We start from the raw sequence: 25,758 nt of genomic DNA, 5'->3' as shown, positions 1-25,758 counted from the left end.
AAGTGTAACTCTAGGTGAATGATCTAGAAATGAGAAATCAAAAATCAAGGGGAAAAAGAGAAAGCCAGTAAACAATCAATGTTCTTCACAGTTAACCTCACTTCAGTATTCTGCTTTAGAGAGAATATTTTGTACGGTAAGCATAGACGAGATCACCAGGGCAGAAGTATAGACAAAGAGGAGAAGAAAGCCCAGAAGCAAGCTCCAAGGAACCCTTTCATTTAGAGACTGGTTAGAGGGGGACAAGCCTGTAAAGGAGACTGAGAAGGAGTATCCAGGGAAGAAGGAGAATCAGGAGAGTGTGAAATCAAGTAAACCAAGAAAAGAGAGCAGTGTACTTAGTGGATGCTACTAAGAGAGCAAATGAGAGGCGGAAAGAGAAGAAAATTTTACTGAGCAATACAGTGGTCACTGATGACCTTGAGAAAGGTGTTAGTGGTGGAATTAATGGAATGAAAACAGGACAGGCTGTGAGAAGAGGAACTATAAGCTGTCAGTACAAACACAAAAAGTCTTTTTCCCAACTTTCGGGGAAACTTGATCTTCTTGCCAAATAACTTTTTAGTAGTTCATTTCCTGCCCACTACTTAAAAAGACATTTCTCCTGGCCAAACCCAAGCAGTTCTAGGATGCAAATAACAGGCATCCAGAAAAGGGAGGCAGGGTGGCAAGCTCTTGGTCTGAGATGCACTGGATTTTGCAGCCCCAGAGAGCATTGACTTACCTGCCTGTGCTGCCTGCCCTCTGCTTGCTGCTGAGCCTCTGGCACATTCTCACTCCCTCCATTCCATCCATTATTAATGACATCATTGTAATCAAAAAAAGAATTAGGGAGAATGTGGACTGCATCAAGTAAGAATTGCAACAAAATACTGTGCTATTCAATGATAAATTTTTAAATGAAACATCTAAATACAGATTTGTCCCCCAAGAGATGTTCTGATTTGAGACTGAGCTTGATGTACTTCCAAGAAACTGTCTAATTACAAATGAGGCCCTAAACCTAGATGCTTAGGTAAGTTTCTTATGCAGAACACAATGCAGTCTTTTCTACCCAGCTCCTGATGTGGGCTGGGGTTCAGAGCAAGGAGAAGGCCAGATAAGCTCTGATGAGAAGCTTGTCCTTTAGGTCTTCAGAGGCATTTGCTGAGGTTTCCCTGTCTTGGAGTTGTTGGGTTTAAGTGTAATTTTAATTTTGTTTTGCTTTTAAAGGGCTCGAGGAAGAAAGGCTGGTATTTAAAGCCATTTCCTAAAAAACAAAAAAATATTTGAGTTGCCCCAAGATTTTCAGGCTTGGTTGACATAATGCCAGGAAATAATGACCCTGGATCTAGCCTGACATGCTGCTGATGTTGCTAAAGCTGCTAGTGAAGATTCATTTACAGAAATCAAGCCACAGGTCAACTGGCCATGGACTGGACCTAAGTTATATGATCTCTCCCTGTATCCATCTGCTAAAAGAAATCAAAGATGTTGTTCCATATTTCACAGATTGAAAATCCCCAGTGTTGTACAGAAAGCCCTCAAACCTCACATGATGGCATACAGGTTGAAGGTCCCTGCTCCCAAATCTGAGGCCAGATTGAGTCATACCCCATGGCCTGTATTTCCTCTGAAAAAGTGGCCCTGCTACTAACCTATAGGTGTCTGAGTCCCCTTCTCAACTACTCTGTATATATTGAAGCCACATTTCACCAGGAGTCCCTGGAAACCAATGCTTTGATCTAAAAGAACACCAGACAGTGCTTAAATCTGCAGTCTGTAGGCCTGTGTCCAAATTATTCCCTGAAAAAAACTCACTGGCCTAAAAGATGAGGATTTCTCATTAGAATTACATTCAAGGAAACAGTCTATAAGTCCAGACAGATCTTATTCTATAAGACACTGTCATTGTTATCTATATTTTTTCTTTTTAAAATGTGTATTGATTTGAGAGAGAGAGAGAGAGAGAGAGAGAGAGAGAGAGAGAGAGAGAGAGAGAGAGAGAGAGAGGGAGAGAGAGCTGTGAAAGAGAAACACCAATTGGTTCCCTTCCATATGTGCCCCAGCCAGGTATCAACCCCCCAACTTTTTTGTGTATGGGATGTCCCTCCAACCAACTGAGCCACAAAGCCAAAGCTCATCTGTCTTTTATTGAGCAACTACTTACTATATACCTGGCCTGGAGAGAAGGGTTTTTACATGGAATAGCTCATGTGGCCCATGAAATAAGCCTTGGAACTTGGTGTCACCACTCTCTTGATTTCTTAGGCAAGCAAACTGAGAAAGGGTAAGGCATATTCCTGAAGGAATATATGTAATAGTGTGAGAGCTTAGACCCCCAGGGCCCATGGTCCCACTCCTACACATTCCCTCCTCTGGAACAAAATATCTACCTGAGTGAAGAAGCACAGAGTGTCATCTTCATTGGATGCATGGCCCCCAAATAGCCAAGGCTGGAGTATGTTCTTTAACATACGCACACATCTACATAACAATTGGGCAAAGAAAGGGACAACCTGGAGGTGGCCTAAGCACTGGGTCCCTGGTCTTTTGAGCAATGAGATAATGTCCTCGTTGGTGCTTTTCTCCTTCATTGGCTTCCTTAAAAAAAAGCCAATGAGAAAAAATTCACCCTTTTGTTGGATTGCTACAGAGCCAATTCTTCCTGTCCATAGAAAGAACCTTCTCAGAATTTTACCTCACACAACAAATCTCTAGACACTTAATTAAGAATCCATTCTTAACCAAACTTAAAGGTATTTTTCATCTCCTTAGTTCACAAGGAAAAAAACCCTCAATACTGAAAGAAAAACAAAACTGGGGAAATTCTCATTACACTGGCTTGTTGTACATTGTGCTCTTTAAGTATTTTATTTGTTTTGCCATTCAACATATAACTTTTCATCTTTGAGATTGCTCTAGGCCATTTACAAGATTGAAAAATTTTATCTGAGCTTGATGAACAGTTAGTTTCTACAAGCATTAGACCGGCCAAGATTCTCCTTTGCTCATGAAATTTACATCAACTCCACCTAAAATTCTGAGGCGGGGTAGAAAACCCCATCTGTTCTCTCCTACTGACTCGAAACCTCCCATAAGAATCACACCATATATATTTTTGCACCATAGTGGCCAGGAGAGGGGACTGCTGATCAAAGACTGGGCAACCTATTCCTCTCTTGGGCATCCAAGTAGGCTCCAGAGCTGTGCATGAGAGAGTTGTTGGCTCACTCCTACAGCTCACGGCCAGTGATGGGAGTCTGCAGAGGTCTCCTTTGAGCTCCAATGTGGAATGTGGAGTAGGTTATGGCCATCCAGTCCTGTAGGCTGTGTACGACTCACTCTAGTCAATATGAATGGTACCCCACATGGAGGACATTAAATGGCAATCAAAACCCTACAATTAAGCCCATGTCTCAACATGTCACTAAAGCTAAGAGAGCATGAGCTTGCCAGGGCTCCCAAGTATGAATTCCAATGAAAATAACAGCAAGCATGCACATCTGAAGCTTTGTTACCTCACCTTCTGGGAAGATCTGTCAAAAATATTATTAACTAACAATGGCCGATGGTCATGTCCCACATGGCTAATGGCATCAGGCTAAAAGAAGAAAAAACAAAAAAGCTAAGTGGAACTTCACTGTGACCCTATCTAGGATGACAGAACGAGCCATCCTGGGGTATTCTTAGGCAAATTCCAATCATTTTAGCGAAGATCATCACTGTAAAGGGGATGAAGGCAAAAAAGAAGGGTGAACTTCACTGCTGAGAGTAAGTCTCTGCCTTTTCACCCCTCGGGGACAAAGTATTAGAAGATAACATGGACATTATTTGGTTGCCTAAGTGAATCATTCAAAGAGCAATAACACCTGATATATTCTATAAGAAGATGCCTAAAATAATTCATAGAATGGAGGCTGGCTGGATACAAATTCAGAACTGAGAGATGTCTATTACTATTATTATATAGGTTATTTAATGAATCCATGGTGTGTTTTTAGTTTTGGCATTTTCTATGTGTTAGGCTACTGGAACTCTGTTTATACCATCTCATTCAATCCATATACAATCCCATGAGGTAAGCATCATTGTTTCTACCCTACCAATTCAGCAAACAAAATGTCTATGGAATGCCTGCATGTATCAGACACATAAGTTCAAAGTAATAAGGAACTGACCCAGGGTAACATAGCCACTAAGTGGCAGAACCATGCATTAAATGTACATATTTTTCACTGCTAAGATTGTGCCCTCTCCACAAAACTACACTCTCATTCCAGCTTCCTTAGTGCCCTCAGTTATCCGAAAGGTCTGTATGGAAAACTGCCATCTTCAAAGTTCCCCAAATGCTATTTGTCACTTTCTCCATCCTGTCTGCTCTTAAAAAGTCCTTGTCACCACAGAGTGTAAGACAATATGGAGCCCTTAGACTTAAAGCACATGAAAATTGAATATATGGAAGAAGAGAATTGAGACTCAGACATAAGTTCTAGTCCTCCTAGTCATTAAGGTGCTATGTAACCTTGGGCCAAACTCTTTGGTTATTAAATCTCACGTAGTCTCCAGGCCTGACCAACACAGCTCAGTTGGTTGAGCATCATCCTGCAAAATAAAGGGTCACCAGTTCAATTCTGGGTTAGGGTACATGCCTGGATTGTACCCCGATCTCCAGTTGGGAGCATGTGTAAGAGGCAAACTAATCATTGTTTCTCTCCCTCTCTTTCTCTGCCCCGCTTCTCTTTAAATAAATTACAAAGTCTTTAAAAAGAAATCTTAGTTTCCTCATCTTATAGGAAGATAAGATAAATGTTCTCCACAGGATTACAATAAGGTCATGCTGGGAATCTATGAGCTATTTTTAACATTTCAGTAAGCTTAGAATAGATTGTAAAGATCCCTGAGATCTAGCAGACCCCAGGCTAACTCAATCACAGAGTATGTTTGCTTTAGGGAGGAATTATATCAGCTTACTGTGGTCACATAGATTATTTCATGCAGACCAGACGCTCTCAGGGGCATTTATCAATGGCTCTGAGCAAAAAACAATGGGAAAAGAAATTATGATATGATAAATGTCATTTATTTAGCAGGCCCGATATTTCATAACAGGAAATGCAGGGAGAAATTAATTAAAGATGCCCTTGGCAATGAAAACTTTTGGAGTCACTAGACTGGACCCTCTCCAAGGGCCCTTCCAGGACGCGTCTTAGAGCCAGCAGGCTAATCTCAGGATGAAAGATTAAAATGCAGCCTCTGTTGCTGCTCTTCAAATATGCTTAGACACTACACTTTTTAGTGGCTGAAAAGCAGTGACAATGTTCTCACTAGTGTTTTTCTATTCAGAAAAAAAGGTAATATAAACTTTTAAGGATAAACATTTCCCACCACTCCACCACCACCATGGGGTTAATAAAACCTTTTTCCCCCATTTGAATCATTTAAATAATGCACCAACAAAGGAAACACTGTTTGCAAAGCCACCCATACAAGCTTCATTGCGGCCCCATGGATCCCTTAGCCCGCGTGCAGCGAGCTTCTCCTGTACAGTTTCTAACGGTCTTTCTGTCTTCCATTGTTTGTAATCTGTAAGTTTCATTTTACTATGACCATGTTTACAACCATGTCCATGTCCATGGGTCATGTCTGACAGCACTCTGACCCTTCAGGACATTTAATATTCACCCCTCAAATAAAACCTTTTTAATTTTGGAAATGCATCCACCCTCTGTCCTTCCTTCTGGTCCTGTATATTGAAGTGCCTATTGTTTAATCCCATTCACAGTTTTCTTTTCCCCAGTTCACCTCCCAAAAAAGCTGTTGGTCACCATTGGTCTAAGGATCCTTTTTCTTTTGGTGGTGGGAGAGCTGAGATGAGGTGTTAATAAGTGTACAGAGGCAGCCCACACTGAGGAGAAGTCAGAGTGCACCTTCAAGGAATGGCCTAGGAAAAGGTTGCTGCCACTGTCAAAAAGTCAGAGTCCTATGAGGGACCTGCAGTGTAATGTCAGGCCTGGACTTTCATTTCCTACATCTTTATGTCTGAATCATGTTCCTCACTGCTACATAAAAGGAGTCCATGGGGCATGCACCGAGCCTCTTCACATACTAAGTCCTAAAAGCAAGTGTAGTCATTAGGATGCTTTGTGTCAGGCCTGCTCCTCTGCTCCATCAGCACAGATGCTGACCTCCACCATATTACACAATGAGGGTAAATCATAGATAGCAACAGAAGAGGCAGTCAGATATCTACAGATCATTCAGGCAGTGGAGCATGAAGGAAGGCAGTTTTGCTCAGTAGTCCTTGCTGCCTCCCTGAACTGAGGGGACTATCCCTAGTAAAAAGGAGCTACCTACCCAGGGTTCTTTATTATTATGCTTATTAACATCCTTGCCAACAGAAGTGATTAACCCTCCATCAGGAGAGCATTTAGGAGATGAGGCTTATTGGTGATATGTTTTGAATTAGATGATGCATGTACTAAAATAATAGGTGTATGGAAACAAGATTCAGTGGGTTAGAGATATAGGAAGTCAGAAATAGTTTTGTATTGGGTTGGCCAAAAAGTCTGTTATGTTTTTTTCCATATGATGGCTCTAGCAGTGCTTAATTGTATTTAACTTCATTTGAAATAATTTTGTTAGATCATATGGTGACAGCTGTCACATCAGCGTGCATTGAAAAAAAAACATATCAAATTTGGTGAACTTCTGTGCAGCCATTTAAATATTAAGGATGGAAGAAAATATGCAACATTTTCAGCATATTATGCTTTATTTCAAGAAAGATAAAAACGCAACTGAAACACACAAAAAGGTTCTGTGCAGTGTATGGAGAAGGTGCTGTGACTGATCGGACATGTCAAAGTGGTTTGCGAAGTTTCTTGGTACTACTAACATTTTGGCCAAATAATTATTTGCTGTGGGGCTGTCTTATGCATTGGAAGATGCTTAGCAGCACCCCTGGCCTCTACCCACTAGAAATCAGTAGTGGGAGATAGATCACATACTCAAAATATCCAAATCAATAAAGTTAGTGGTGAAAATGAAAAAAATGTGTTTTTGTTTTATGGAAAAAAACTAAACGGACTTTTTGGCCAACCCAATAAAAGAGTAGAAGGCACCCTCTGTGCAATCAGTGACTACAGGTTCCCTCCACAGGAGCCTGGCTTATACTGTGCACTTTTCATCTGACTATAGGAGACTTAGCTAATTAGATGATGTAGACAAGTTGACAATTTCATATTCCAGGTACATAATCCATTGTATTTTTCTAAAATTATTATTTATTTTTAAAAAAAATCTATTTCCTTAGGACAAACTACTTCCAAGTTAAAGAGGTATAGTGATTAAAAGAAATGGTCTGGTGCCAGATTGAGTGGTTGCAAGTTCTAGCTCTGCTGTCTACTCTCTGTGTAATCTTGGGAAAGTTACTTAACAGCTCCAAGACTCAGTTTCCCCAGTTGTAAGGTGAGTGTGACTATATCTCTCTTCCAGAATTCTTGTAAGGATTAGAAATAATGCAGAGACAGTACCTGACACATGGCTAATGTTCAATAAATAGTGGCTATTTGTTATGAATAATTAACAAGAGGAAAGCATTAGATGGAAGACTGAGCAATGGACTGAATTCACCAACCGTTCTCCTTCACACAGCCTAGTGAGAAAAGAGCCATTGTATCTCCATTGGCATCAACTGGGCATTGGAAACTAATAATCAATTGTTCATGACCCCAATTCAAATTATAAATTTTCCCAAGAGGACAAAATGCTTAATAGTTGAAAGTGAATGAATTCAGTGTGTTGTACTTATAAAGAGGAAATTAGCAAGGGAGTCAGGATTGATCAAAAGACTTGGGAGTTTGCCCTGCCTCCACTTAACCTCTTTGAACCTCAGTTTACACATCTGAAAAGTATCAATAGACATAACAATCATTGACTGGTCACTTCAGTATGCTTTTGTGAAAATCAAATGAAATAAAGAAGGTCCTTGTAAACTGTAAAGAATTCTCAACAGTAGAAAACATTGCTATTACTGCCATTATCATTTTCAAATCACCCTCCAATCCTTTGAAATGTACTTTATCTGTCACTTCAACACTCAGTCCTCTGCAAAGAATTCATCATTAGGAGATGAACTATTCACTGGCAGAAATAGTATCACAAAGTATGTCACAATCATAGAAAATGTACAGAGAGCTGGATGCTCCTGACTTACCCTGTATAATTTCTGACCACTTTCAGAGTTTGGGAACAAAACTGCATGAGAACAATGCATACAAACAAACCATTTTTGGTACTGCAAGCCAATGTTTTCTGACAAAGCAAACTGAAGCTTGATTGCAGAGGCCCTGGGAAAAATTTGAATCACTTCATTACACCAGCATGGCTCAGAAGGCTCTCTGCGCCATCACCCTCCAATTCTTTCTTCAATTTATAATTAACCACTTCGATGTCACCATTTCCTAATTCTTCATTGTGCAATTTGCACGACAAGCTTTAAAACAGAAGCAGCAAATGAAGCAATACTAGAAAGAATACATGGGTATATGATAAATGGAACTATGAATAAATGATGATTGTGAACAGTCATAAACTCTTTTGGAAAGATATTTTTCCTTCCATTTTAATGCAACAGCTTGAAATAAAAACAAAAACTTGTTTTTCAATTTCAGATAAGACATGCCTGTGGAAAGGGCATGGCTTTACAATCAGACAGATTTATATTCAAATCTCAACTTTAGTACTTACTAGTTTTGTGCCCTTGAGCAAATCACTTTAGCTTCTCTCAATTTTAATTTATACATCTGAAAAATGAGGATATAAATATCTATTTTGCTAAGAGACTGTGAAAAATAAATATAAAATCCCATTATAGTGCTTGGCACATGGTAGGTGTTCAACAAGTGTTAACTTGGACTCATTTGCCTCTCCTGATAAAAAAGACCTGTGATTTGTGCTTGAATAATTTCTCTCTATAAACTATGAACCTAAAGTCTCAGCCCTTAGAAGATGTTACATTTGGAGAACCAAGACTAAACAATAAATTCACCACAAAGTGACCTCAAAGCCTTTTGATCCCGATCATCCAGCAACTACAGAGCCATTAAGAGCTGAACTGTGTGTGCCCAAAATTCATATATTGAAGTCCTAACCCCGAGTATCTCAGAATGTGACTGTATTTGGAAATAAGGCCTTTAAAGTGGTAACTCAGGGAAAGTGGGGTCATTAGGATGAAGCTCTAATCCATGTGACTGGTGTCCTTATAAGAAGAGGAAATTTAGATGCACGTATACACTCACACCGACTGAAGACCACATGAAGACACAGGGAGAAGACACCCATCTGTAAGCCAAAGAGAAAAGGCCTCAGAATGAAACTAACCCTGCTGACATTTTGATCTTAAATTTCTTGCTCCCAGAATTGTGAGGAAATAAATATCTGTTGTTCAAGTTACCCTGTCTTTGGTATGTGGTTATGACAGCTCTCATAAATGAATACAATGACTTATCTATACAGAGGGGGCAGGCATGTTGTACTTATTAACTCTGCCATGCTAACCGGATACAAGTCAACGCCTAGAAACACTCCAGTGTGATTTAACAAAAAGGCTCTCAAATAATTCTGATGGTATACCTGGAAAAGGAGATAATGAACTAAAAGCAATGGGATGATGTACCCTGACTGGTGTGGCTCAGTGGATTGAGCACTGGTCTGGGAACTGAAAGGTCACTGGTTCAATTCCTGCTCAGAGCACAAGCTTGGGTTTTGGGCCAGGTCCCCAGTAGGGTGCGTGCAAGAGGCAACCTTTCTCTCACACATTGATGTTTCTGTCCCTCTCTTTCTCCCTCCCTTCCCCTCTCTCTAAAAAATAAATAAAATATTTATCAAAAAGATTTTACTACTGACCATTAAAAAAGATTAGTGAGGGTGGGGACTGAGGGTCCAGACAACCAAAGAGAACTCAGGACAGGGTGTACACACTGAGCCTTCAATTTGTGGCCTGGCAGTGAAGGCTCCAAAAGAGAAAAAGCTAAAACAAAAAGAAATCCTCAAAGGATGAGGCCTTTGAGGAGATGTCCTAGAGTAAGAGAGACCAGAATGCCAGGTGCAGGACTTTTGGCTTTATTATGGTGTGTGGCCAAGTGTAAGGATGTTCCAGTGCCACGTGCATCCAAGAGGGTTCTAACAACTCCAAAATTCCTGTCCTGTACTTACCAATTGAGACAAAATCCATCCCAGTTTTTACAACTCTGAGTTCAGGAGCTAAAAGCAGGTGTTTCCCATTTCTCTTATAACTCAATTTACAAACTTATTGTTAGGACTCCCAATGGAAAAAACTAGACTCTTGATATCCTCTATTTGGAAAGTTCGACTCCTTGAACTTTGCTTTTCTCCACCATTGGTAGGTACTGCTTTCTGTCTTCGAGTAGACCAAGTTGATTGTAGACCTATCTGTGTTCTCTCCAGCACCTGAACTAGTAATAGCAGAAAGACTGCTCTTAATACAAAATTAATGCAATATGAGGCACAATGACTGCCTCAGTCCAGAGGGGAAGGGAGAGACACAACCACCATATGATGATAAAATCCAGACCAGAGCTGGCCGGAATTAGAGCCAAAAATGCTTCTGGTACCAAAGTTTATGATCTTCCTACAACAGCATTGCTGCAGAGATCAAGAAAAATGAGAAATTAACATCTAGTTGAGGAGAACTGGGAAGATGTCATATTTGAGCTTGACTTTGAAAAATGGTGCATTAGTTTCCTAGGGCTGCCACTGTCATTTGTTAATTACCACAAACTGGATCACTTAAAACAACAGATATTTATTCTCACAGAGTTCTAGAGGGTAGAAGTCCAAAATCAAGGCACTAGCAGGGCCATTCTCCCTCTGAAGGCTCTAGGGAAGCATCCTTCCTTTCCTGTTCCTAGCTGCTGGTGATTGCTAGCAATCCTTGGTGTGCCTTGGCTTCTAGCTACAGAACTCCAATTGCTAATCCTGTCTTCACATGGCATTGTCTTCTATGCGTCTTTGACACTGTGTTGTCAATGACTTCTTTCTTATAAGGACACCTAATCTTAATTAATTACATCTACAAAGAATTTATTTCCAAATAAGGTCACATTCTGAGACTCCAGGTGGATGTGAATTTTGAGGGAACACTATTCAACTCAGTACAGATGGATACACTTGGAGCAGACAGATATGACCAGAAAGGCTTCTCAAGTGTGAGAGGTGAGGGAGGAGGGCAGCAGGAGCAATTATGCAGACACAGGAAAAGATGGGAATTATGTGGAGAACAGTAAATTGTTTTCACCGGCAAAAAAAGAGGTAAGGCTACAAAGGCAGGTTGAGACCAGAGCATAAAGTTCCAAGAGTGAATCCCATGGAGAGAACTTCAACAGATGTAGCTCCAAAGGCTTGATTAAACCCTTTGATGACTTCAACATGCAGAAAGAATGCTTGGTCAATAGGCTTTAACGCATTGGTCTGCATATTCGCTCTGAAAGCAGTAGCAGTAGCGGAAAGAATTTACAAGCACAACCCTCTTTCCTTCCCCCACCACAACAGGAAGATGTTACAATGGAAGGTGTTAAAAGGAGAAATGTATGGGGTAAATGCTACATTCTTCTCCATTACACAGAATCAATAGAATGTGTGTTTGCATCATTCAGACGTGACAAATAACAAGAAATACTCCTTTAGTGTTCAGGAATGCATAGTCAATGGGTGATCTGCAAATGGCCTCACACACAAACAGATGTACTTTGTGAATGTAATCCCCTAACACAGAGAGGAGAAATCTATCCAAAAATTATTTTCCTCTTTTAGGATGTAACATTTGAAATTTGATATTTCACCTGCACTACATATAAAAGTAATAACACAAGCCGCTAAAATGTGAATCAATAATTACCATTTTTGAGGGCCTACTATGTGTCAGGTTGTGTATTCATATTCTATGTAGCACTCACGAAATGTTCACCACTACTTACTTAAACACCGTTTTACAGATGATAAAAGCGAGGCTCACACCAATCAAGTAATGTGTCCAAGAATTCTAGTTCCACGGTTGCTTCATCTCAAAGTCCCTGCTCTTTTCACTGTGAAACACTTGAATTCAAAACCTTCCACACACCTGCATTTAACCACATTTAACCAGCACATTGCATTTCTAGAAAAGCATTACACGTGTTCCTTCATACAATTTCAGTTTTCAATAAAATTGTCCTCTATACCAGGGAGTTGTACAATTATATCTGTCATATCTATTCTGGGAAATTCTGTTATTAGCATTAACCAAAACTATAAAGATGTGATTTTAGGCATATATATATATATATATATATACACACACACACACACACACACATATATACATATATATATATACACACACACATATATATATATGCATAATGAACTATGTTCATAACTACAACCTATCTCTTCTTCATGGGTCACTTCTGTGTTCAATGATTCTGTTTGAAGTCTGCTAAGGAGAAAAAAATGCAATTCTTCCTTCATTTGCCTCTAGCATTAAGAGTTCTTGGTGAGCTTGGCATCATATGAAGTAAAATTTTTATATCTATGGCAAATACCATTTGTTCAGGACTAACTATGTATTATACTCTGTGCTAAGAAGTGGTCATACAATTGTTCTTTTAATATACATAATTACCCTGTGAGATAAGTAGGGCGTATTATACCCTCTGTACAAATGAAAGAACTGATCCACAGAAAGTACTGGAGCCAATATGTGAATTCAGTTCTGTTGAACGTCAAAGATGTCCTGTTGAATTCTGCAGTATACTGCCTCCCATCACCTTGTTCTGATAAAAATTATCTGATGAACTAATGCATCCACTATTTAAAAAATAAGGTCAGAAAAGGGGTGTATGTTGTAGTGGTTAAAATGGAGGCTTTCAAAGACACCACAGGAGAATATCTTCATGGCTTTGGGGTTGGAAAATATTTCTTAGGACACAGGATGTATGAACGATAAAAGAAAAAAATTAATAAATTAGATTTCATCAAATTAAAAGATTCTATACACAAAGAGCAGAAAAAGAATAGCATAATCTGGGGACAGATATTCACAAAACATGTATCTGATAGAGAACCTCTGTCCAGACAGAACTCCAACAACTCAACTGTAAGAATATAAACCACTTTTTCAGTGGTGATGACCTCCCCACGACAACATGCCTCTTGCTAAGGATCTCCTTCATCCCTCTCCAAAAGAGAAGAGGAAACACAAGAAGAAACACCTGATGCAGAGCCCCAATTCTTACTTTATGGATGTGAAATGCCCAGGATGCTATAAAATCACCACAATCTTTAGCCATGCACAAAGAGTAGTTTTGTGTGTTGGCTGCTCCACTGTCCTCTGTCAGCCTTCAGGAGGAAAAGCAAGGCTTACAAAAGAATGTTCCTTCAGAAGGAAGCAGCACTAAAAGCACCCTTAATCAAGATGAGTGGGGAATCATCCCAATAAACACATTTTGGATTAAAAAAAAAAAAAGAATATAAACCAGCCAATAAAAAATAGGCAAAAGACTTTAACAGACACTTCACATGGAAAATAGATGAATGACAAAAAATACATGAAAAAAATGCTCACCAGGGACATGTCAAGGCAATACCCATTAAAACCATGATGATACCAAAACACACCTGTTAGAATGGCTAAAACTTAAAAGACTGCAAATATCAAAGTGCTGACAAGGATGCGAAGCACCCACAACTCTCATACTTTGCTGCGGAAAGTCTATTTTGACGTATGTTTGGTGGTTTCTTGAAATGTTAAACATACTCTTTCCATGTCACATAGGAAATCTATGTGTAAATAAATATGGAAGAGAAAAGAAAACATCTGCCTACAAAAAGACCTGAAAACAAATGTTCATGACAACTTTATCTGTAATAGCCAAAAACTGAAAACCTCCCCAATGTCCATCAGCAGAATGGTGAACAAACTGTGCTATAGTCATATGCTAGGCTGCTAGTTAATGATTAAAAAGGAACTATTGCCACATACAACAACATGGACTCACGCTGAGTGAGAAAACCTTCATGACATATAATTCCATTTATATGAAATTATAGAAAAGACAAAATGATCCCATGACAAAAACAAACAAACAAACAAACAAACAGAAAAGCGTTTGTCCCCAGAGTACGTGGAAAAGCTGACCAGGAAGGGACAAAAGAGGACATTCTAGGGATGATGGAAATGTTCTATATCTTGATGAGGTTGTGGGTTACACGGGTGTAAGCATTTGTCATAAAACTGCACACTAAATATCAGTACATTTCATTGTAAATAAAAGAGGTGTGTGTGTGTGTGTGTGTGTGTGCACATGTGTGCATGTAATATATACTGAAAAGTGAGCTTCAAAGTCAAACAGACTTGGGTTGAATCCAGGTCCCATTATATGTCAGGTACTGTTCTAATTGCTGGGGATATGGTAGTAACTGAAACAGACAAGACTCTGCCCTCTAAAAGTTTGCTATTTTGCTAAGGGTAAGGAATAAGTGACTGAAGGATTTTAATAGAGGGAATAAGGCAATCCAATTTTCATTTTCAAAAGATCATGTTCATCCCTGTTCAATAAGTGAAGATCACGTATCAGTTGTGTGGTCTTAGGTAAGTCACTTTATTTCTCTGAGCTTTATCTTTGTTTTAAAATTAGGGAAATAATTATGCCTATCTCAAGGATTTTCATAATGGTTATGGAAACATAGGTAACAACTGACATTTAGAAAGTGCTCAGTAGCCATTATTATGATCTATCCTGAAACACTTCTTTCTACTCCATTACATGAACTGTTAAACTTCACTACTTCAGCTGCAGTTATAAAAGAGAAAATTTATTTTTAAAATGATGTGAATGATCATTAGGGGAAGTCAATATGAAACAGATCCCTCAAAGTTCACCCTGTTCAAGTATTACATCCCCTGGAATTGGCCATCAAGCCACTAAATCAGGAACAAAAGGAATTCTCAATGAAGAATAATCTGATCTTTGAGGTCCTCTAGAGAAAGTATAAATACTCTGTGATTTTGTGTGAAAATCACCATGTTTGAGTGGTGGGTCTCATTAATGGGGAAAGAGTAAGAAGTTCTAAGACTGAAGAAAGTCAGGGAAGGGAGACTCTAAACTCTCCTGAATCAGTCCCCACACCTGTCTATACATTAAAATCACATGAGGAACTTGAAATACACTATAGATCTATGACCATACTCTAGATCTCCTCAATCAAACTGTCTAGGAGGGCACGTGTGATCTGTGCTTTTTTTTAAAATTAATTTTGTGCTCTATTTATTATTGAAAGGATATAAGATATTTTATCATTATATAGGTACAGTTTATCCAATGAAATCTTTGTACCTAATGAGAATCACCCTCACACCCAAATCTCAGAAATATTACATTTGAAGTAATAATTATATACATATCTAATTTAATGTTATATAATCATAGGTTTCTGTGTTTTTTAAAAAAGATTAACCCTTTAAGATGATTTTGATATATTCAAGTCCTAGATCAATATACAAAACAACTGTTCAAGGGCAAACTCCTCCCTCCCTAATGGAGAAACTGAGACCAAACAGAGAAGAGGGATCTAAATCATGATTAACACAATAGTTAGTGGCTAAACTTATGCTGTCATATGCATGTCCTGCCACTTTTCCCATGTTCTCTCCAGGCAATAAAGGTCTAGATGACTGGTGATGAATACAATACTCAGAATACAAAATCTGCCTTAGGTTTCTAATGAAAGTAGCAAAGAAAGCAAAAGCTTGGTGCTCTGTGTCTCTTTTACTCCTCAAAACACTCCTCTAATCTGGACATTATTTTCTCAATTTTTATAGATGAGGAAATAGAGGCCCAACAAAGACAAGTTAACTTGGCCAAGATCATACAGAGAGCCAGGATTCAAGTCATACCTGAATGTACTCTGAACCGCTATACCATGCCACTATCCTGGTTTGGAATTCTGGCCTGGCAAGCTTTCATTAATTTTCATTACCCTAGATAGACTGAAGCTATGTGTAAGTGGAGCTATCTTTGCTTCTGATGCACAGAGAAACTCCACTCAAAGGAATATTGATCTTCAGCTCAAAAAGTGTAGAGAACAGCATACACCTAAACCCAACAAAGGTGTCAGTTAACTGCCATTTTGCTTTCTTGAGTTGGTTGGTTTCTCTCTCTTCAGTCTGGTACCCAGAAGGCGCTGTCCTTATCTTGGAACAACATACAGAAAAGTGAGATCAGGACAGACTTGGCTTGGCTTACCCATAGTGAGGTCCATAACAATTCTAGAGACTGCACCTATAGCTCAGTCAGGTTTCTTGACAGTGACAAAGTAGGTTGGAAGAATGGGGTGGAGACAAGTCCAATAATAGACTAGGTTTTCTAGCTAGTGGCCTGCAGCCAAGCAGGTACCATGCCAGGGGCATGGCTAGCTGCTACTTTAAAATTATAGCAGAGTGTTTGTGGAAAACCAACAGTATGACACTTTATTGAGGACAAAAAGAATGCTTTTGACTGTAATGTGTATTCTAATAAAGTACAAGCTATAAAATGGATGCAGACAAGGGAACCAGCAGAAATGAGACTAAATAAATATGGCCTTAATGGAAAAACAACACACGAGTCAGCTTTACTTCCATTTCCTGCTGCTGAAATTGTGATGATTACATGAAATTTGGTGTTTAAACTGTGTCTGTCCAGGTTCTTTGTGAAGCTGATGTGGTATGGATGGCAGGAGAATTGCAACTAGAAGAGGAGAGAGAAATGTCTGGAGGTGAGGGCCAGGGGTTCCACTCTCAGCTCTGCCACTAACTGAATGCATAACTTTGTGACTCATTTCTTCTCTCTTTGATTCAATATTCTCTTATAAAGGAATGAAGGGATTAGACTAGATCACTGGATTTCGAACTGCATTCCTCAGAACTGTAAATCAATTAATGTTATACACCACATTATGAAACAACAAAGGATTAAAATCATATGATCATCTCAACAGATACAAGAAAAGCACTTTAAAAATGCAACATCCATTTATAATAAAAATTATCAAAGTGGAAATAGAACACAACTCAACATGATAAACGCCATATATGGCAAATCAACAGCTAACATTATCCTCAATGGTAAAAAGTTCAAAGCTTTTACTCTAAGATCAAGAATAAGACATAGATGTTCACTCTCTCCATTTTTATTCAACACAGTATTAGAAGTCCTAGCCACAGCAATCAGACAAGAAAAAATAAATAAAAGGTATCCAAATCAGAAAAAAAAGTTAAACTGTCACTTTTTACAGATGACATGATACCATATATGGAAAACTCCACCAAAGACTATCAGAACTAATAAATAAATTCAGTAAAGTTGAGGATACAAAATTAATATACAGAAATCTGTTGCATTTCTATACACAAATAATAAACTATAAGAAATAAATTAAGAAAACAATGGCATTTATAATTGTATCAAAAAATAAAATACCCAGGAATAAATTTAACCAAGAAGATGAAAGACACATACTCTAAAAGCTGTAAGACATTGATAAAAGAAATTTTAGATGACACAAATAAATGGAAAGACACCGAGCTCATGTATGGAAGAATTAGTATTGCTAAAATGTTCATACCACCCAAAGCAATCTACATATGCAATGCAATCCCTATCAAAACACTAATGGAATTTTTCATAGAACTAAAACAAATCATTCTAAAATTTATATGGAGCCACTGAAAACACCAAATAGCCAAAACAATTGACAAATTAGATGTAGGTATCACGCTTCCTGATTTCAAACTATACTACAAAGCTATAGTAATCAAAACAATGTGGTAGTAGTACATAACAGATACATAAATCAATGCAACAGAACAGAGAGCCCAGAAATAAACCCACACTTATAAGGTCAATTAATCTACAAAAAAGGGGGCAAAAATATACATTGAGGAAAAGACAATCGCTTCAATAAATGATGTTGGAAAAAATGGACAGCTACATGCAAAAGAATGATATAGAACCACTTTCTTACACTGTACACAAAAATAAATTAAAAATTGATTAAATACTTAAATGTAAAACCTGAAACCACAAAACACCTAGGAAAAAACATAGTTGGCAAACTCTTTGACACTTGTCTTAGCAATATTTTTTTTGGATATGTCTCCTCAGGCAAGGGCCACACAAACAAAAATAAACAAATGAGACTACATCAAAATAAAAGCCTTTGTACAACAAAGGAAAACATCAACAAAACAAAAAGACAATCTACTGAAGACAGGAGAAGATATTTGCACATGATATATCTGATAAGAAATTATTATCTGAAAAATATAGAAAAATACATACAATTCAATATCAAAAAAATGAGTTATCTCATCAAAAAATGAGCAGAGGACCTGGACAGACATTCTTCCAAAGAAGATGTACAAAAGCCAAAAGACACATGAAAAGATGTTCAACATCACTAATCATCAGGGAAATGCAAATCAAAACCCCAATGAGATATCACCTCACACTTGTCATAATGACTACTGTTGAAAAGATAATAAACAGCAAGTGCTGGTAAGGATGTGGAGAAAAGGAAACCCTAGTGCACTGCTGGTGGGAATGCAGACTGGTACAGCCACTGTGGAAAACAGTATGGATGCTTCTCAAAAACTTAAAAGTAGAAGTACCATACAATCCTGCAATCCCACTTCTCAGTATTTAATCCAATGCAATCAAAACTACTAATTTGAAAAGATATATACACTCTCATGTTCATCGCAGCATTGTTTACAACAGACAAGATATGAAAGATATAACCAATATATGGAAGTATCCATCAATAGATGACTGGATAAGAAGTGGTATATATACAATGGAATATTAATCAGCCATTAAAAAGAATGAAATCTGGGTGGACCTAGTGGGTATTCTGCTACATGAAATAGGTCAGACAGAGAAAGGCAAATGCTATATGATTTTACTTATATGTGGAATCTAAAACAGAACAATCAAACAAACAAACAAAAAAATAGACTCATAAAAATACAGAAAAAACTGATTGGTCCCAGAGAGAAGGGGGGTGAGGGATGGGCAAAATAGGTGAAGAGGTACAAAGTTCTAGTTATAAAATAAATAGGTCATGGAGATGGAATGTCGTCGTCGGCAGCCGTCCGTCTTGAGAGACGATGGTGTAGCTTCTTAAGAGTCTATCTGCACCGCCGAGAATGGCTGTGCAGTCCGACTCGGGAGTGACACGGTATCTGTCTCCTCCCGTGTTGAATCGACATCTTGCGATGACGCTGGAGTGTCCTCTCCAGTGAAGCTGAAGCTACAGAGCCTGGGCAGGGTGATATGGAGGGTCTGCTGTTGCCCATGCAGCAGACCCCCCCTCTCTTCGCAGCTGAAGGGCCCAAGGGAAAGATGGAGTCAATACAGCTTGGCTTCAGGTGCGCCGCAGGAGTTGCCGGTGTTGACTACAACGTCAAACCGCCTTAGGGACTCCGGCTCCGGATTTTCTGTCGGGGTTTACTCCCTTAGCCTTTCCCCTGAAGAGGTATGCCGCAAGGCAGCGGAGATTTTTTGGAATCAGAGTTATACATTCAGATGGAATGTATAGCACAGGGAATATAGTCAATAATATTGCAATAACTATGTATGGTGTCAGATGGTTACTAGACTTATCATAATGATCATTTTGTAAGGTATATAAACATCAAATCACTAAGCTGTACAACTAACATAATACTGTATGTCAGTTACAACCAGTTTTTAAAAACAAAAGGAAAGGAGAGCAAGAGAGAGATCAGCTCCCATCTAATCTACCACACTGGAATTAGAGAAATCATCACAAGACACAGAGTCTCTTTCAAGAGGAGACTGGGAGCATTGTTCAAGCTAATTAGAAAGCTTTGAAGTGAGGAGAAACAATTAATATTTCCATAATACAGTATAAAAATGCACAAATGATTTCATGGCATTCAGAAAGACTTGGCACAGCTGCTGAGTACTATTTAGCAGGAAGGTGGATGAAGAATGAGCAGGCACAGAAAGATTTACTTTCTACTTCCAGATCAGACTTATGTTCAACTCAAAACAAAGAAAACAGATGGGAGTTAAAAGTTCAACTGCCAGAAATAGAATACCTATTTGACTTTCTTGGCACATAGTAGGCACTTAATAAATACTACCTCATGGTTCAGATAATGTCCCAAACAACACACTGGTAGGAACATTAAACTCTTTCAGGCCTCCAGACCCTTTTTTCATGAGTCATGAAATACCATATTTTTCTCAGTATAAAACACACCTGACCATAAGATGCACCCGACCAAAAGACACACCTAGGTTTAGAGGAGGAAAACAAGAAAAAATATTCTGAACCAAATGGTGTACTAAAATATTTAATAAAACATAACAGAATAATATTTCAACCATGTAAAATGAACAGCAGTCAACAGCGGAATTAAGAACCATCATCACTGGCATTAACAAATGAGGAGAGACTTTCAAGTTCAAGTATTATTCTAGTTTTCTGGGAACCCTAAGAACTCATCATCACTCGTCGTCGTCGGCAGCCGTCCATCTCGAGAGACGATGGTGTAGCTTCTTAAGTGTCTATCTGCACCGCCGAGAATGGCTGTGCAGTCCGACTCGGGAGTGACACGGTATCTGTCTCCTCCCGTGTTGAATCGACATCTTGCAATGACGCTGGAGTGTCCTCTCCAGTGGAGCTGAAGCTACAGAGCCTGGGCAGGTTGATATGGAGGGTCTGCTGTTGCCCATGCAGCAGACCCCCCCTCTCTTCGCAGCTGAAGGGTCCAAGGGAAAGACAGAGTCGATACAGCTTGGCTTCAGGTGCGCCGCAGGAGTTGCCGGTGTTGACTACAACATCAAACCGCCTTAGGGACTCCGGCTCCGGATTTTCTGTCGGGGTTTACTCCCTTAGCCTTTCCCCATAAGAGGTATGCCGCAAGGCAGCGGAGGTTTTTTGGAGTCAGAGTTTTCCTTCTCTGATGTACCCTGACTGGAAGATCGAACCAGCGACACTTAGCTCGCAGGCCGACGCTCAATCCACTGAGCTAAACCAGCCAGGGCAGAATCACTAGTGTCAGAATTTATGAAGCTCAGTTGCTCACAATCACTGATATCACTTTCTTTGCTATCTTTATACTGACCAGATGCCCTGAGATTCAGCAGTGAAGTGGGACATTTAAGCATCCCCAGGTGTTCCACGTGGGCCCATCACTTCCTCTTCTAACAGCTGTTGCCACTACTGATGGGTCAGCTAATACACATCATGGTCTGTGATGCAATATTTGCTCCTTAAGACACACAGACATTTTCCCCCCACTTCTGGGGGAAAAAAGTACATCTTATGGAGCAAAAAATACAGTACCTACTCTCGCGTTCTGTGCACCTGCTAGAACCCCACTCCTGGCAAGGCTCTGACCACTCCCATTGCTGAATTGCTCTCAGTATTCCTGCAGTTACAGACCAGTGTGTAGCAGTTTGGGGAACAAACTACCTGGGAATGAGTTCATGAGCATCCCTACACATTTGCCTTAGAGGTTATTGTTGCCTTTGCATTGGCTAGCCAATCCCCACGTAAGTGCCTCCCTAGAAAAATGTGTCCTGGGTGGTTCCTGTGGCTGGGCCTAGTGCATGCCTCTGGCCTTCTCTGTGCTCCCGTCTCACCACAGCAGTGTTCACTGACACCAACCCTCTTGGTAATTGCTGTAAGCGACCTTGGATTGTTGGACTTATTTTCTATCCAGTTATCCAACCTCCGTTATTACACTGCATACCCCATGGGAATAAGGAGAAAAGAAATCGCATACCATTTTTATAGTTGATGTTTTGTTTATATAAAGTCCTATTTACTTTGTCTTATTTCTTTCATTTCTACATAAGCTCACTGAGTGTTTAAAATATTTTAAAAAGGGGTGTGGTTAACTGGAAAGCTGTTAGAGCTCTTTGACTTTGGTCAGGATCAACTAGGTATGCCTCAATTTCATCATCTATAAAATGGGGATAGTGATACTCCACTTGCTCATACGTACTTGTTAAGCAACTACTCTCAACCAGGCAGTGGGCTGGAAGCTTTGATTTAACTATTAAAATAAATGTAAAACTACACAACTATAGACTCTACTTTCTTCGAGTTTTCATTATATAAGGAGAATTAAAACATTAAGCAAATAACATCTTCCAAGGATGATGTATGACTTGATAGGCAAGTCACAAGGATGCTACAGAAACAAACAGCAGTAGTGAATTGGGTTCCAACATTATCTGGAGAGCAAGAAGGCTTCAACGAGATTGAGGACAGACTCACAACAGAAGTGGGGTTGAGAGAGAGTTTTCTAGGCAGACTAAGAGCAAATGTAAACAAAGGATCTTGGGTCTGAAAAAGCTTAGCTCTAGATCAGAAATCAGCAAACAATGCCCCCAGGACCAAACCTGCCCCACCATACTTTTTTTTTTCTATAATATGCAAGCTAAGTGGGATAACTAGCTCTTCAAGGCCTCATACATTTTAGTTGAATCTGAGACTTTCTAAATATCTAGAGGGTTTATCAATGCCTTAGAAATTAGGGATGCAGTGGATATTTCTACTTTCTTCTGCCATAGAACATTTCAGACATTAAGCAGACACAGAGGCAAGTACAGTACAACAATACACAGCTTGGGATGGGTGTAAAACTGTGGTATAGAGGCCAGCTCCACTGTTCCATCACCACATGACCCCTAACCTGAGGAATTCCCACTGCTGGTCAAGCCCTTTGTCCTACTGAGGAAAGAACAGCAAGGGAGCACCCTGTTTCCTTGACCTGAAATGCCCATCCCAGGCCATGCCTCTCATCTCCACCTCTTTTCTTCCTCCAGGTCATCATTTGGATGTCAGCTTCCTTCAGAAGACTTCCTTAGCCTCTGCTCTCTGCTCCCTGCTGCCCTCTGTGATTACCTCCACATTGACTTGTGCTCCACTCACTTGTGTCTGTATCTTCCTCAGAGCAGCAGCAGCATTCATCTACTCACCACTGCGTCCCCAGCACTAGTACAGTGCTTGGTACAAAGGAGGCCTTCAGCAAATGTTCAATTAACAAAGTAACAAATGAATGAACGCTACATATATGGTGCACAGGCATAGTATGGAACAGGTAGGTGCCGTCTACATTCCCCTGGAAGCCTAAGTTTACTGAAAAGGTGGTTTCCTACATTCTTTCACTGAGCATCATACAAATGGACATGCTGTCAGAAGTATCACTGGGATCAAGGAGGTTCTAAAATGATTCAAGAAGACTCAGGACTAGGTACATCATTTGGGAGGCCAAGTGCAAAATTTTAAAAAAGCAGCGTATCCCTGGTTCAAAAATTAAAATTTTCAAGGTGACAATAGCATAGCATTAAACTAAGCACAGATCACACACCCATGAAACCATCCCTGAAAATATTCATAAAGACCAGAAGTCTCTTTAATGTTCATAGCTGATGAAAAGGGGCATTAAAGAAGAGTTTTTATGCATGGGTGAACCTAAAGGGTATTATGCTGAGTGAAATAAGCAAATCAGAGAAAGATAAACACAATATGACTCCACTTACATATGAAATCTAATTAAATAAAACAAACAAATAAAAATAAAACAAACTCATAGACACAGAGTACAGACTAATGGTTTACAGAGGGGGCAGTGTGGGGCTGGGTGAAAAGGTGAAGGCATGAAGAAGTACAAATTAGTAGTTACAAAATAGTCATGGGGTGCACAGCATGAGGAATAGTCAATAATGTTGTAATAACTATGTTTGGTGCCAGGTGAGTACTGGAAATATCAGGGAAACACTATGCAAAGTATATTATTGTCTAACCATGATGCCCTACACCTGAAACTAATACAAAATAATATTGAATATAAACTGTAATTGAAAAATAAAATTTATGAAGTTCTTTTCAAAAAAGAAATTTAACAAAAGAAGAGCTGTTTTTATTTTTGATATTCTCAGGAATAGAGGAGGTTCTTTTTTAAAATACATTTTGATGTGTCAAGTCTATCTGTTTTTTTTTTTTTTAATTTATTGGGGTGACACTGGTTATAAAAGGTATACAGGTTTCAGCTGCACTGTTCTACAACACATCACCTGTACACTGTATTGTATGTTCCCCACTCCAAGTCAAGTCTTTTTCCATCACCATTTATCCCCCTCTTCTCTCCTCCACGCCCTCACCCACCCAGTGATCACCACATTGTTGTTCATGTGATTTCTGCTTTTCTACTTCTTGCAAGTTCTGACTATTATTATATAGTAATAGGATATGAAAGCAAAGATTAATTGTGTGTAAGGGAGATTTCATTTAACTTCTTAGTTTAACATAAAGTTGTTGAAACAATGACTTATAAACGAAATCACAAGGGGGGATATCCACTTCTTCTATACTTTTTAGTAACTATCATCAGTTGTAAAACTTAGGGGCATTTTCTTAACTATGCAATCCTACTGGGTCATAATTCAAAACTAGTTAAAGCTTACAAGTCAAGAAGAAATGGAAATAAATTGATTTTCTTTCTCTCTCCCTCCCTTCCCTTTTTCCTTTCAGTCTTTGTTTTTCCTTTTTCTTCCTTCCCTCTCCTTCCTCCCTCCTTCCTTTCATTCTTTCATGGACTTAAATGCCTTCTGTGAATCCTGATAAAGTGCTGGCACAGTTCAGCATACCGTGAAGACAAAGCAGAAAGAGATACTGTCCCATTAAGTAGAGAACATCATGAGGGCTGGGTATGGCAACGTAAACAATGAAAAACAATAGCAAACCAGATGCTATACTGAAAGTAAGCATAAGTACAGAAAAAAGAGGAAAGTGGGCTGAAATTGACCATAGACATAATGCTTAAAAGGGGAGTAGGCAATATCTACACAGAGGGCAAGGAAGTTTCTTCAGGCAGAGGAAAGGGTATATGGAAAGATAAATAAGATATAGAAATAATGTACATGTTTATTGTTTGTTTCCCCACATAGAATGCCAACCTATGAAGAAAGGCACTTTTGACTCTTTTATTCATTGATTGCAGTACAGTGTTTAGACAGAAATATCCACTGAATGGGTGAATGCCTATATTCTGGAATTATAAGTCTTTTGGTATGATTGGGAAAAAAAAATACAGGGACGATGGGAATTGAAACTGGATAGAGAGAAAACAAGCTGGGCAGAGTTTTGTGTACCATTTTAAGGCGTCCAGGCTTTATTTTGTATAAGCAACAGGGAGCCACTGCAAGACTCTGAGAAAGAAAGTGACATGGTCAACTGTGTATAGAAAATGTATTCTGAAGTAAGGGTGTTGGGAGGTGGAAAAGGTAGGGGAGGAGGATTAGCTGGAGGTAAAGAGGCCTTTTTGGTTATTTCCACCCTCAATGATTGAGATAATGAGAGCATGAACTAAGGTAGTAGCGATGGGGATGGAAAGAAGATCTATTTAAGGAACAGACTCAAGAAGTTTGCAATAGAACAGATATGGGGGAAGGTGGGTGACAGAAAAACATCTAGGCTGCCTTCCAGATTTCTGAGTCATTTGGTGGTGTCACAAAGATGTGAAATACATGGGACAGAACTGTAGGTGGAGGAGGCTGATCAATTAGAACATACAATTGCAACATAGCAATATAACTTGTATAATGCCTGCAAAATAAAATGCGCTTGTGGGGTGTCATATTTGTGAAATTTGTCATAAGTTAACACAGTGTGCTTTTCATTATTAGTGTCACT

General features: G+C 39.1%; 1 protein-coding gene and 1 pseudogene across 6 annotated transcripts in view; one reads left to right on the top strand and one right to left on the bottom strand.

Annotated features, from left to right (window-relative positions):
* FGF13 (fibroblast growth factor 13) overlaps positions 1-25,758 on the bottom strand; it is a 554,123-nt gene that overhangs the window by 308,091 nt on the left and 220,274 nt on the right. The window lies entirely within an intron of this gene.
* LOC149990618 (small ribosomal subunit protein eS27 pseudogene) lies at positions 13,188-13,496 on the top strand (annotated as a pseudogene).

The sequence above is a fragment of the Furipterus horrens genome, unplaced genomic scaffold, assembly GCF_987537825.1.
Source record: "Furipterus horrens unplaced genomic scaffold, mFurHor1.1.pri manual_scaffold_17, whole genome shotgun sequence".
Classification (NCBI taxonomy): domain Eukaryota; kingdom Metazoa; phylum Chordata; class Mammalia; order Chiroptera; family Furipteridae; genus Furipterus; species Furipterus horrens.
This window is presented reverse-complemented; position numbering and strand designations above follow the sequence as displayed.